This window comes from Microtus oregoni, unplaced genomic scaffold (assembly GCF_018167655.1).
Source record: "Microtus oregoni isolate MIOR12 unplaced genomic scaffold, Mior012 000019F_ref0000042, whole genome shotgun sequence".
Classification (NCBI taxonomy): Eukaryota; Metazoa; Chordata; class Mammalia; order Rodentia; family Cricetidae; genus Microtus; species Microtus oregoni.
This window is the reverse complement of record NW_024543078.1, coordinates 32,238,023-32,252,312: the sequence shown is the minus strand read 5'-3', so window position 1 is coordinate 32,252,312 and position 14,290 is coordinate 32,238,023. Positions and strand designations below refer to the sequence as shown.

General features: G+C 48.7%; 1 protein-coding gene across 5 annotated transcripts in view; it reads right to left on the bottom strand.

Annotated features, from left to right (window-relative positions):
- Positions 1 to 14,290, bottom strand: part of Tns3 (tensin 3) — a 232,873-nt gene that overhangs the window by 175,476 nt on the left and 43,107 nt on the right. The window lies entirely within an intron of this gene.

Here is a 14,290-nt window from a genome sequence, read left to right as displayed (position 1 = left end):
AAAGGTTTCATCCAGTCAAGCTGAAGAAGGCAAGTAGAACCCGGGGAGCAAAAGTCCTCTGCGCACACGCACACACAGAAGTTATAATTTATCCCTAGGGAAAGAAGAGGAGAAAGAAGAAGGGAAGGAACAAAGCCCCAGGCATTTATTCGACCAGAGCCCTCCCAGGAGGGAAAAAGTCACGAGGTCATTTGATCTTGAGGTCATTTGGTCTCGCAGGTTTTCACTTCCGGGAGACCTTAGCAGGCACTGTCAAAATAAATTCATGTCTAAATTCCCACAGAGGAGTCCTTCAACAGGGGCCATTATGTGAGCAGAGCGGGTCCTGTGTCATGGGAGGCCCCAACAATGCAGATGGGGTGCTGGAACCAATGTGGATTTCACAGGCCCTCCCCTCTGGCCCAGAGGCAGGCCACAGCGGGGCCTCAAGGAATAAAAGGCCAGCAGCAGCAGCATGGTGCAGTGACAAGGCCAGACATGGGAGAGAGGGCAGGATGAGGACGGTGGGAAATGAAGCGACTGCGTGTCAGCAACCCACAACCACTCCCGGGGGCACCACAGGGGCCTAGATGCCTTCCCCAGGGCACCTGCCTGAGACTTCCTGTCTGGGCTCTATTTCTCCAGCAGGGCTGCCCAAGGCGAGCCCTAGGACCTCTTGGGACCCCTGTCCCCCGTCACAGAGCTATCAATGTCAAAAGGAATCCTTCATGGGCCCTGCTTTCAAACTACAGAGTAATGCCCCAAGCAGAAATGGGCAGAACCCAGACAACAAGGCCTCAGAGGTCAGAGAGACAGAGGACCAAATCTCAGCTTGGGGCTGTGAGTCCAGGAGCTGGGGAAACCTTTCACCCTGCCTTCTAGACAATACTTAAAGGTTGACAGAGGGTTAACTAAGGCTAAAACAGAAAAACGTGCCCACGGCCGAGGAGTTTGTATACCCCAGGAGTTAACCACCTAGTTAGGTCTTTATCTGTGTGTAATCTAGATTTTTCAATCGTCTGCCCAAGCTTCTGAGATCTGTTAGAATACATACCACAAATATTGATTCTTCATCTTCTAATCAGCACAACACAGAATTGTGATCAGGGATTTCGCAATCAAGAAAGATTTCCACTGGATAACAGGACAACCACAAGAGTTTCAAAACCCAGACAGAAGCCCGCCCAGGCAGAGGACAGCAGGCAGAAAGTACTAAGGTAGGAGGGGCAACACAGCCCGGGAGCAGCTGATGACTGGGTCAATCACATGACAGGCAGCCTCTGAGATGACCTTAATCATTCCAGCCCCATGCACAACAAATCACCACTGTCTGTATGTTAGAGCAAGACGGCGGTGGGGATGCTGTGATTCCTGCCACTTTATGGGGCCACTTCAGCAACCCTGCAGAGCTGCCAGTTTGGGAAGAAACTGAAGCCACCAGCCAGCATGCAGCACTTGGCCAGTCCGGCTGCCATCTCTGTGAGCGTGATGGCTCAGTGACAGCGGATGCAAACCTCAGCCAGGCCTTCAGTGACAGATAGTCTCTGAGAAGAAGCCTACTGTGGACGGCCTGGTCCCCTAAGTCTTACATTCCCAAACCAAGACGCAGTGGAAAAGAGCAGATGCTTACAGTTGTAGCAAGGCATTGAGAGCATGTTCACAGCCCAGTGAAATCCAGCCATCACTGTCCCTCGTTCAGGTTCCGGCTGTCACATGCTTGCTGCCTTACAACCATCCCAGAAAAAGAGCCAATGTCAGATCACCCACGGGGAAAGCTCAGCCACTGCAGCATCAGCTCAAGACCTTCAGTGGGCCCTCACTGACAGCTCCCCACTTACCCCTGCCCACCTCAGTCTGGTTCCAGTGTTGGTTCTGACTATCCTATGCTTGCCTCTAGGACCCACCCAGCTACCTTGGTGCCTCTGAGCCCAAGGCTTGTGGTGTCAGATCATCTTAACAGTCCATCGCTCAAAGCAGGCTACGAGCGGGAGGACAGGCAGTCTTTGGTGTGTAGCATCCGATTCCGCCCATGGCAACACGAGTGGACCACGCAAAGGCAACTCACTCTTCAGTGTCTACGGCATAGAATGCACAGGCATTCCTAAAAACTCATCGGAGTCCAGCAAGAAGCCACTCGTCTTTGCTTCTTTTACTGAGGGAGGTCAGAGTCTGGATGAAACCTGAGGACTCATTTATACATCAACTGTGAACCAATCACGAAATGCTGCAGGCATGCTCGTAGAAGCCCACCGCCAGCAGGCTGACACACAGCAAGGACCTTGTACCTGGCAGCCTTTTGTCCCCCAAGTGGGGAAGGTGCCAGCAAATGGGAGCCCCCCAAATCACTAGAGCTCCCCACCAAGAGGCACGCAGGCTCCCTAAGGCAAGGGTACCCTCAGTCAATCCCACCCATCTGCATAGAAATCATCATGTTTTGATTTAAATACTGGCTTTTTTTCAAATTACTACTATATTTGGCCTCTAACAATTTCAAGAATGTATTTAATGCACTCCAATTACTCTCTGAACTTTAGCAGAGGGTACGGCTAGCAGCTGCCTACTAAACAAATGGTTGTCAACTACTAAGAATAAATAGATGGAGCTGCAGAGATGGCTCAGTGGTGATGGAGGAGGGTCATCTTTCTATCTGTTGTTTCATTGGTTAAGTAATAAAGAAACTACTTGGCCTCTGATAGGACAAAAAATTAGGTAGGCGGAGTAGACAGAACAGAATGCTGGGAGATGGAAGCCGAGTAAGGCAGTCGCCATGATTCTCCCACTCCAGACAGACGCAGGTTAAGATCTATCCTGGTAAGCCACCTCGTGGGCTACACAGATTATTAGAAATGGGTTAGATCAATATGTAAGAGCTAGCCAATAAGAGGCTGGAACTAGCGGGCCAGGCAGTGTTTAAAAGAATACAGTTTCCATGTAATTATTTCGGGTAAAGCTAGCCGGGTGGCGGGAAGCAGCCCTGCCACTCTTATTACAACACAGTGGTTAAGAATACTAGTGTTCTTCCAGAGGACCCAGGTTCAATTCCCGGCACCAACAAGAGAGCGAACAGTTGTTTCTAACTCTGGTTCCAGTATTTCTGGCATCCTCTTCTGACCTCATTGGGCATGAGACACAAATATGGTGCACAGATAAACATACAGGAAAACACTAATAGATATGAAATAAAACTAAACAAATCTTTCTTTTATCACCTAATTAAAATTTCTAAAAAGAAGGAAGAAAAGAAAGGGGAAAACTCTATAGCTGTGGTTGTTCTTGGGAATAGAGCCTCACTTTGTAGGTAAGGTTAGCCTCAAACTTATGGCAAAACTCCTGCCTCAGCCTCTCAAGCGCTGGGATTATTGGTGTTTAAGCTACCAGATCTGGCCAAAAGAAAAGCCACTCACAAATCCTTGACTTCTAGCCTTTCTAGGGGTATTCCCTCAGGCTGCAATTCTGCCTCCCAAGCCATTATTGGTGGATTAAAATCCAGGAGGTATAAGGTTATATCGTATAAATGTGTACACTACAATTTCTCTAAGACTTCATCACAATCATCCATGGGCAACAGTCCTGTGCATCCTAAAGACAATTGTAGGCTGAGTGCCCGTATCCAAAATCCTTCGGATTAATAGGTTTCCGATTTGGGGACATTTTCGTAAATATTGTTGGCTTTCAATTTTACTCCAAAAGCCCAAAGTTTGAAATTGCTCCAAAATCTGAGATACTATGTGCATCTAAATTTTAGATTTTGGAACATTTTGGTTTGTAGAGTCTTAGATAAGCCTATATACTTTTTCTCATCCAGAGATAAAAAGTAAAGATAAATTTAAAAATTTTAAAAAAAAAAAAGTGCCATTACTCACTCACTTCTGCCCCCTCAGCATCCGAACCAACTTCTTCCCGAAACTAAAGGACAGAGTCCCTTCAGCTTCCCCATGTGAAAGATGGCCAGAAAGAGGGCGGGGCATGTATCAATGCCACCGTCAGCTGCTCAGAGTCTCACAGATGCCACTTAACAGACTGGCTTCCTCCTCCCGGCCCATGACCTTTCCCCTCAACACCAGGCTCACGGGGCTCAGGGATGTCCTTTCACTCTCCACAAAGTCCCCACAGCACCTTGAACTCATGGTCCCCTGAGCGCTCCATGTGAAAGCTCCGTGTGCCTTCTCATCCATCCACTGATCCCACATAGAACCCTATTTCCTGGCTGGCTCGGACCCCTCTGCCACTCCCACACCCATGCAGTGTTTCTCAGAAAGACAGCATGCTCTGAGAGCTTTCACACGCTTGCTCTGAGACTCTCTGGAAGCCCCTCGTGCCCCTGTGCTGGCCAGTGTCCGCTGCCCTCTCAATGTCTCCCACTTCCTCCTCGCCTATGGAGCCATATTTAGTCTAGCTTCCCCTCACTCCATCCTTGTGGGAGTCAGAGAAAAGTCACCCTTAGACAGACCGACAGACAGATCCTGCCTGCTTGAAGTTAGCAGTTGTCAGAGAGGGTCTATAGGCCTCTGGGTCCCTATGGCTTCCCAATGGGCTGATGAGACCAAACTATGTTCAGACATCTCTTTCTCCTTTCACTCGTGTAACACTGTGGGGAAAGTGCTGAGGGCTCCGCAAGAGCCTGGGAAACAAGACCAACTTGCACTAGCTACCACTCCATTCACTACCAGCGGCCACTCGCGTTAAAAAGCTGCCTTCAGGAATATCCTGATGAAGGCTGGAGAGATGGCTCACCAGCGAAGAGCACCAGCTGCTCTTCCAGGGGACTTGAGTTCAATCCCCAGCACACACGGCAGCTCACAGCCTCTGTAACTGCAGTCCCATGGGATTTGATCCCCTCTTCTGGTGTGCAGACAGACATGCAGATAAAACAACTGTGTTTGTAAATAAATATTTCTCACAAAAGGATATCCTGATGTAAAACCTCGGTAGACACCTCTTCACTATTCTGTGAGAGCGGGGGAGGGGGGGTTGGGGGAGGGAGGGGGAGGGAGCCTGCCACAAGTGTCTCAGCATCCTGCAATGGGACAACTTGGAGCAGGACCATGTGTGAACAGGACCATCCAGCAACAGCACTGTTGCAGCTGTGAGCTGTCAGCTAACTAGTGACTTAGCTCAGGAACACCATTTTTATTTGAAGGCATCTTGGCACACAGAATATGAAGGGGCTGCTTGTCAGATTCTTGAAGTTAATCCAAGTGAGCCTGTCACACCAAGGGCAAAACTTCAGATTTCAAGTGGAAATTCTCCTTGCAAAAGGCGCACATCCAAAACCAGGAGCTTGACAACGCAAGACCCTTCCGATAAAAGCACCAGCAACACTACCAACAAATACAGAGGCTGGTTTGTTTGGTGTGTGTGTGCATGTGTGCATGCATGATTTTTAAAAAAGAAGCCTCAGGACTACGAAATCTAAGTCAATTGACCGGAACTACCAAATGACCATGGTACTGTGATATTGTCAAAGATTCCCCCAAACACAAGACCATACACAAACAGCTGAAAAAAGGATTGATTCCATTTCGGACTCCACACGGAGAGACCAATCTTTATGAAACAATCCTCTGAGCAGCAGAGCACCCTGGGAGGCTGACGGCGGGCCGCGTCTGGGTATCAACACAGGGCCATGTGCGCTAGCAGTTCCTACACAGTATGCATAAACCAAATACAGAAGGAAGCAGGGGAGTCCCACCTTCCCACTAAAGAAAAAACCAGAACAATGTCTCACTTCTCCTTCTTGCGAATGACAGTTTTGAGGAAGTCATTTTTCAGTAAAAATATTTATATTACGATATAATAGGGATGTTATTGCTTCTTTTAAACAGTTTATTTTACGTACCATCTGTTTCCATTTCTATCTTGTTAAATGGAAGTAGATATGGATCATATCTACGTGGTCTTCTGAGTGACCCGAAGCAGGGTGACAGTGAAGCATTTTGACTTACACGAGCAAGGACAACCCTAGGACAGACGATAATTCCATTCATCCTTCTTAATTGTGTCTTTGAGAACAGGAGAGAGATCTACTTCTGACTGAGGAAAAAGTAAATGAACCCAACCCACAGAATTCTATAAAGTCCCTTACTGCTATCCACTCGGAGAATGGAGCTAGATTCTACACAGAGAAAGCTACTGAAGTCAGTCTGCACAGCGGGAGCCCAAGCACACTGACTGCTGTGCTCCAGGTCACCAGCCCCTGCACCTCCTGGCCCAGAAGAAACCCCACACCACACTGGCTGTCTAGGTCCTGCAGGTCTAGCAGCCATAACACCGCTTGCTTGACAAACCTTGTCCGGCAAGCTCCCAGAACAACCACAGAGAAAGGCACATTCACATTCTCGATCTGCTTTTACATGGGGGCCCACGCTCATAATCCTAGCACTCGGGAGATGAGGCAGGAGGATTACATGTTTGGGGCCACCTGGTTCTTACAAAGTAGGTTCCAGGTCAGCCCATCTCTCAGGTGAGCCTGACTTAAATATATGGTGAGACCAGAAGCAAAGGCTCTTCTCTGTCTGGTGCAGTAACTGGGTTCCACCATCACTAAGCTAATAATGCAAACATCTGACAGAAACTGTATCAAAGTGAAGAGCAACTGTCCCAGCTCCCCTCCAGGACCCAATCATCACCTGCTGCCACCACCTCTCTTTGGTTATGGGAAAGAGACCTGTGATAGCAGTCACCTCTCCATTTTGAAAAGAAAAATTACCTAGAAAAAAATATATAGAAGGGGGGGGAGGGAGGGAAGGACAGAGAGAGGGAGGGAGGGAGGGAGGGAGGGAAGATGATAAACAGATAGATCTACAAGTAAAGTATGAGTAGTTACTTAGAAAACATGCTGGTAAAGATTTGATATGTGAGAGTACTTTCCACGGGGTGGTGGTGCACACCTTCAATCTCAGTGCTCTGGAGGCAGATCCGGAGGCAGGCGGATCTCTGTTGAGTTCCAGGCCAGCCTGGTCTACAGAATACGTTCAAGGACAGCCAGGGCTACACAGAGAAGCCCTTTCTCAAAATTCTCCCACCCCCAATTAAAGAAAAAAAAGTACTTTCCAGAAGCCATGGCTAGAAGACACAAAGAAAGCTCTTTGCATAATGCAAAGCAAACATGAGAAGCTTGTCCGTCCCTCAAAAGCTGACACAGGAGAAACAACCCAGGTTGCATCGAGGGAGGCAGGGCAATAAAACAGGCAAACTGCTTAGTCCACACAAAATCCAACAGCACTAACTGCATGAATTCCAGATGTGGCAACCGGGAAACAGGAGAGGTAGAAATAAACATTAGCCATTGTAGAATATCGTTGTGACAAAGAGCAGGGGCAGGCACTCTAAGAGACAAGAACATGAATAAAAAGGTGGGCAAGTCTGAAACCTTTACAACATTTGCATTCTATAAATACCACCAATAAAAGGGGGGAGCAGGGGCATGAGAATTTGCAATATGTAAGGTGGGAAAAGTAAGAAATGTTGATTTGTTCAAAGCCATTAGAAAGTGGCAAATGTTTTTGTCTGGTATACTATTTTAAAGAGGCAGCATAACTAACATAATGAGAAATCAAGAAGGAAAAAAAGTCATCTAATTTTTACACAAAGGATTTGAAAGGCGAGCCTGTTCAATACACAGAAACACGGCAGACACTTCAGGTAACAGCCGCTTAAATTGTATTTAATTGAGTGCAAGGTGGAATGCTCAGAAGCTTCCAGGACCAGGCATGGTGCCTTCAACACTCCAGGTGACATCTGAGGGCTTTTCTTCCTGTCCTGGCTCCTGGATTCAGTGCCTGCCTGCACACCGTGCTCCATGGAAGAGTCCACACAGCACACCTCAACTCCCTAGTCACAGAAGGGTTTGCAAAGTCAGGTGTCAGAATCCAGGCTACCACCACCATGGCTCGAATCATAGCCATCTGGCTCCAAAAGGCCTGACATTGCTATATGTCGTCTTGGAGGTGCTATTCTTCAAAGTGTCTCCAGGAGCCTTGGGAATCCAGGCTGCAGGCTGACAAGGTTGTCAAGAGTCTTTTGTACAACACTCTACAGATATTTACCAAGTTACAAATGAGCTTGTGAGTGAATCGCTGTCTGCTTTTCATGTTCTCCAACACCCTCTGTGGGAACTCAGAAACCACTTCTTTAGCTGTCCCCCTGGGGTGGCCCGAACAGCCGCGAGCACCCAGAGAGCAGCACTGGCTGAGCAATAACTTGGAAATCAGCAGCCCTGCAGCTCTAAACATGTCCAGATCACAGCTGCTGGGGAGCAGAAGCTTCAAATTTATCAGCCAGGCTATGCAAAAAAATTTCAAGCAAAATCTGCCTGCAAAATTGACCAGTAGGACTCAGAAGTCCCTGGCCTACAGACCTCAAATCCTAACCACCCAAACTTTTGAAGAACAGTGGGAAGCATTTCAGTCAAAATCCAGAACTGAGGAGAAGTGGGAGAGAGAGAGAGAGAGAGAGAGAGAGAGAGAGAAAGGGAGAAAGGGAGAAGGGGAGGGAGAGAGACATGTGCTTTGTACCAGATAAGTAAAGTGAGAGAGACAGAAGTTTCTCGGGTGCCTTTTCTTCTTCCTTGTTCTTCTGGAAGATTCTATCATACCACCATGTGTGGGAGCAAGTCTGATGGGGGAGGAGGCTGTTGAGCCAGGCCAGGTCATCACAGGGGCATTTTAAGGAAGACCATAGAGGAAAGTATGGAAGAGGTCAGACTACAGTTGTCAGGGGAGTCACCTCTAACTGCTTTGGGAAAGTGTTTAAAGTTACCTACTTCCTGAGGATTTGTAAGAAAAGAACAGCTGGAGGAGCCAGGCATTCACCTGCCAACATGATCTAGATTTTCCTGCGTGCCTGCTGAGTGATGTGAGGCAGTGGAGAGGGTGAAGAAGAGCCGATCAGAGTGGCATCTTCACAAACCTGCTCCCAGAGCCTCCCCAGAGTTAACATCCTTTTCCTCATACCACGGCTACCTTAATACATCCCTGCACTTGACACCTGCCCACTGGACATGGGGCCTTTGGGGGGGTCTTTCTGATTAACTTGCCCTATTTTGTGTGGCTTGTCATGAAACCAGCAGACTGAATAAAACTGATTTTAACCTAGTTCTTCTCCAAGGTGGAAGGGCCACATCTGGCAATGGTATCGTAATGGCAAAGTCCCAAGACAGAGAAGGACATGTGGTGAGACATAGGACGCATACATGTGTGCGTGTATGTATGAGGCGTGCAAGCATAACCACGCACCCTCTTACAGAAAGCACCAGTACTTAATCACTGAGGTCCATGGGAATAACTCTGTAAACCCTGGTAACTTTCTATAGGCCCTGCTTCTCAATACAGGGTGAGAGTGTTTCCACTCTCTTCACATCCACAATGGAGATTAAGAGGGGAGAAACCGCCAGGCGGTGGTGGCACATGTGTTTAATCCTAGCACTAGGGAGAAAGAGGCAGGCAGATCTCTGTAAATTCAAGACCAGTCTGCTCTACAGATTGAGTTCCAGGACAGGCTTCAAAGCTACAGAGAAACCCTGTCTCCAGAGACCAAAAGAGAGGACAAAGTATACTGAAACCACATCCATCACACAAGCGTAATCATACTCACTCAATGTGGTACAAGTGAGTGCCACACCAAGAGCAGCATGCCTGCTTTGTGCCAGGAACACGCTCAGCACCAAGGTCCCCAACGCAAAGACAGCCTTTCAATATCCTGGACTTCCTGCTAGGACAGAAACCAAACAATGTTCTGCAGCTACTCACTGACCATCCAGGCATCAGGAGAGAATCAGGGCAGCAAGGTACCTCCTGAGGAACTGAGGCTTGTGCAGAAACCCAAACAACGATGGGAGTTGACAAGGAAGCAGGACAGCAACAGCCATGACTGAGCACTGTGAGAGGGTCACTCAGGTGTCTGAGAGAGGTGGATGCACACGGGAGGCCCAGCCTCAAAGGCCACTCAGGGAAGGATGCAGTCCTCCTAATGGAAGCTTTATGGTTTCCCAGGACCACTCCCCAAAACAGGCCAGAGATGGGAGGTATCAAAGGGCAGGGAGGCAGGTCTCCAAGGCAACCCAGCCCAGACAGTCAACAGACAATGCAGAAACACTGACTTAAGAGGGAGGATGCCAGCTCTGCAGTCTAATGGGGTAAGCACTGACCTCTAAGAAGGCTACAACAAGCACAGAGCAGGGAACCAGAGCTTGGAGGGAGGCTGGTCACAATATCTGGTCGCAATATCACAGATCCTTGCCCCAGACAGGAGATGCAGACCAGGCAATACAGGGATGCCGGATTCCTCTGCTTTCTCCTGAGACAAGCTGGGCCTCCACAGGCAGGCTTTGCTGCTTTTATTGAGCCAACAGACTAAGGCCTTGGCCCCTGGCACCCTTTGAAAGTCCACTGCCTCTGGTATTGTGATGTCTCCCCTCCCATGCCTATACCATGCAGGACCTACTGCATCTCCCTAATGCGCCTCAGGTCTGCCTGTCTCTGAGCCACCACGCTGTGTGCGGCTGTCATCTCTATGCCTCCCAGGACTACCCAGCTGACACCCGAGCCTGTGGAACTGGCAGGGTGCTTCATCTCTGAAGGCACTGTTGAAGGGTTCTGGGCTCACACACGCAACCCAGAGCATCATAGCACTTCCTCCCGGCACACTACATTGTCCTCAGAGACAGGATAAAACGTCCTCCTGCTAAGTAGTACCCGTGGCAACGAATTTAGTAATAATCTTTAAAAAAAATTTAAAGGTCCTGAGAAAGACCAGAATTAATATTCCTGAAATGTAATTCTAGGGTATTAAAGTAATAACTGCAATAACAACAGAATTGCTGTACTTTGGTGTATAAATATGATGTCTTGGTCTATTTGGCTATTTTTGTTTTTGTTTTCTTTGGTTTCTGAAAAAGGGTTTTTCGCTGTAACAGTCCCGTCTGTCCTAGAACTCATTTGTAGACCAGGCTGGCCTCGAGCTCACTGAGATCCACCTGCCTCTGCCTCCCAAAAGTGCTGGGATCAAAGGCGTGTGCCACCACCGTCTGGCCTGGATTGCTATTTTTATAAGAAACTACCACGATCTGAGTGGCTGAGCAATGCCAGCACATCTATTCCTCATAGTTCTGGTCCTAGGACGAAGCGGTGTGTGAGGAGGGGCCCACAGTGCTGACTGATGAGGGAGAAAATACCCGAGGCAGCACAGCTGAGGGTCCCAGTGTTGGGGTGGGGGTGCGGGCTGTGCTCATAGCATCTCACAGCTTTTCAGAACTTGGAAGAAAGCTGCATAATGCTAGTGCCCTCTGGGCCACAAGGCCTTCACACTTATGAATGAATGCCTGATTGCATCCCTGGGACCTGAAAAGCTGAAATGGTTATCTGGGAATGACACGCCTTACCAAATCTTTCTTAACAAGTGAATGACGGAGGAACTTGCTGAATACCTCCTCCGTTTCAAGTACCACTAGCCCCACTTTTCTCTTTCAAGCACCTCCCAGGCAGGCTCTGCCCAAGATTACAGGCATGGTAGAACGGAGAAGCACAGTCCTACCAAATGCCCTGAGCGAGAGTGATGCTCTCAGGTGAACCTTCTTTGTATATAGACACACACACACACACAGATGTGTGCACACAAATACATGCAGTCAGAGGAATGAAAAAATCATGTACACATGCATTTCTTAGCTGCAACCATTCATATGTACAAACACCACCACATAGGTGGTTCCGTTCACATGTTAGCACCAAGCACATGCAGTCAGATACATACAACCACATACCATTCTGACATGTCCACTGAAGTCCCTGACATTTCACAGAGCACTTATTAAAAACACCACCGACCGAGTCTGCAGAAGCTGCAGGTCCAGCCTGGAGTCCTCACTTTACAGAAGGAACCCCAACCAGGCTATGACAGGGCTAACACAACGTGTACTGTCCAGAAAAACAAAGACAATAGCTCCCATCCAACCAGCACACACTGACGGCAAGTCAGAGCCTCAACACTGCTTTGGGCTTCTCCTTGCTGCTCTTACTCACTGATTCTTTTTATGTAATAGTAACAGAAACTATTTCATGTGCTAAGGGTAGCATATTGATATAGGAAGAAGGCTGTAGGGGATAGTTCCTCAATAAACCAACTCTTCCTGGGGACAATGATCATGGCGCATGCCAGTCACTGCTGGAGGTGTTGGAAAGCAAAGTCCTTCATCTAAAGAGCCCTTCCACCAGATCTCAGTGCACGAGCTGTTCTTACATATTAGAACAAGACATGTGTGGGTATTAGACAGGTGGGACCACTGTAGGAGCACTTTCCATAAAGGGATCTTGGGAGACACAACTCTGACGGGCGTACTCCAAAGCTGGAGGAAGGCTTTGCACTCATCTGTCCATCCCTCTGGTTCAATCGCTCTGTGGGTCCTAGCCCTAGATGGAGAAGCAAATCTTGTCTTTGCTGAGACTACCGCTCAGAAGAGAGCCCAGGTCTGTATGGACTCAGCGGACCCACTATTACCCTGTCCCCAGACTGCACATAACTAGCTAATGCTGACTCCAAGGGACCACCTCAACTCCACTTCACCTCTTTATTTTCAGATTTGAGGGTCATGTTTAGAGGTCCAATTGCTTTTATTTATTTTTACTTATTAACATTATCATAGGGGATTTCGTGTGGGACATGGGCAGAGGGCAGAGGACAACTCTGAGGAGCCAGTTCATTCTTTCAAACTTTATGTGGGTTTCGGGAACTAATCTCAGTTCCTCAGCTCTTACACAGCAAGTGTTTACTACCTGCGCACTTTCCCAGCAAGGTCACCTCTGCTAACCAACCAAAGAGCTCTGTTCACCTCATGGGCACTAGTGATCTGCCCTCAGCTCTTTTCCTTTTCCTTTTGGCCATCAGGACGGAGAGACCCCGCCTGTTCCTGTGGCTGTACCACTGCCGCTGTCTGCCTTACACATCAGTCTGGCACATGGAGGCCCCTCCCCAATCAATGAGGCTCCACCCACCAACCACTGCCTAGTTGACCTCAGCATCCATGACATCTTCCCAGTCCCCTGTACTCTAGGGCAAGTCATGACTTAGAGCCATGTTGGACTGTAGGAAACTGCCTTTAAGCTAAAGGCCGAAGAGGCCCTGCACTACAGGGGGTGAGAGGAGAGCCCCCCCCCCACGACAGGGGGTGAGAGGCGTGAAAATGGGATGAGAAGAGGAATCTGGGATAGGAGTGCAGTGGGAAGAGATACCTGGGATGGGGGTAAACAGAGACACAGACGACCCCCAGCAGGCCTGGGATGGAAAGAAACACTTGGGACTGAAGTAAACAGAAGGACCCCCAGCAGGCTTAGGTTAGTAGGAGACAACTGGGACTCAGGTAAACAGGGAGAGCCGGGAGGTGGTGGCGCACGCCTTTAATCCCAGCACTCGGGAGGCAGAGGCAGGAGGATCTCTGTGAGTTCGAGGCCAGCCTGGTCTACAAGAGCTAGTTCCAGGACAGGAACCAAAAGCTACGGAGAAACCCTGTCTCGAAAAATCAAAAAAAAAAAAAAAAAAACAGGGAGACACCCCCTCCCTAACAGACCTAGGACGGGAGGAGATATCTGGGGCTCAGGTACAGGGGAGACACACTTAGCAGACCTAGGATGGGAGCCACAGAGGACAGCAGTTAGCATGTTCTTTAGTGCTGTGTGGCAGAGGGCATCCAACCGTAACACTACCGACCAGGCAGATTCCCTTAACTCTACACAGATCCTAAGAGGGCCCCACTCTCAGCCCACTCCTGGCTCGCCGTGGTCCATCTTCCCTCTACTCCAAAACTTCAGGAGGTCAAAAAGAGAGAAAAGAGCCAAGGCAGTCCTAACGCTATAGAGGCCTAACAGGGACACCCTGGAAATCGTCCACAAAGGAACTGCTGGGGGTGTCAATGAACACTACAGTCCAGCACTCGGATTCCAAGCTAGGCAGACAAGAGGTCAGGCTAGCCTGCTGAAGGAAGAAGCAAAGCTAGGCAGAAATAAGAGTGACCATGAAGAAAACCCTAAACCTCCACAATGGACTGGACACGGAAGAACTGTCCCCATCATTCCCCAAAGGCCCAGTCCTTAAGGGCTGTGTGATGGAAGGCAGTTACACATTCATTTTGGAGACTTATCAGTGTACCATCAGAAAAGAATTCAAAGTTGCACTAATTGTAAGGTTTAACCATCAAGAAGGTGCCAACATACAATGGACCCAAACTCGGGCTGGAGAGACGGCTGCACTGGCTGCTCTTCTAGAGGACCTGTGTTCAATTCCTAGCATCTACATGGCAGCTCACAACTGTCTGTAACTC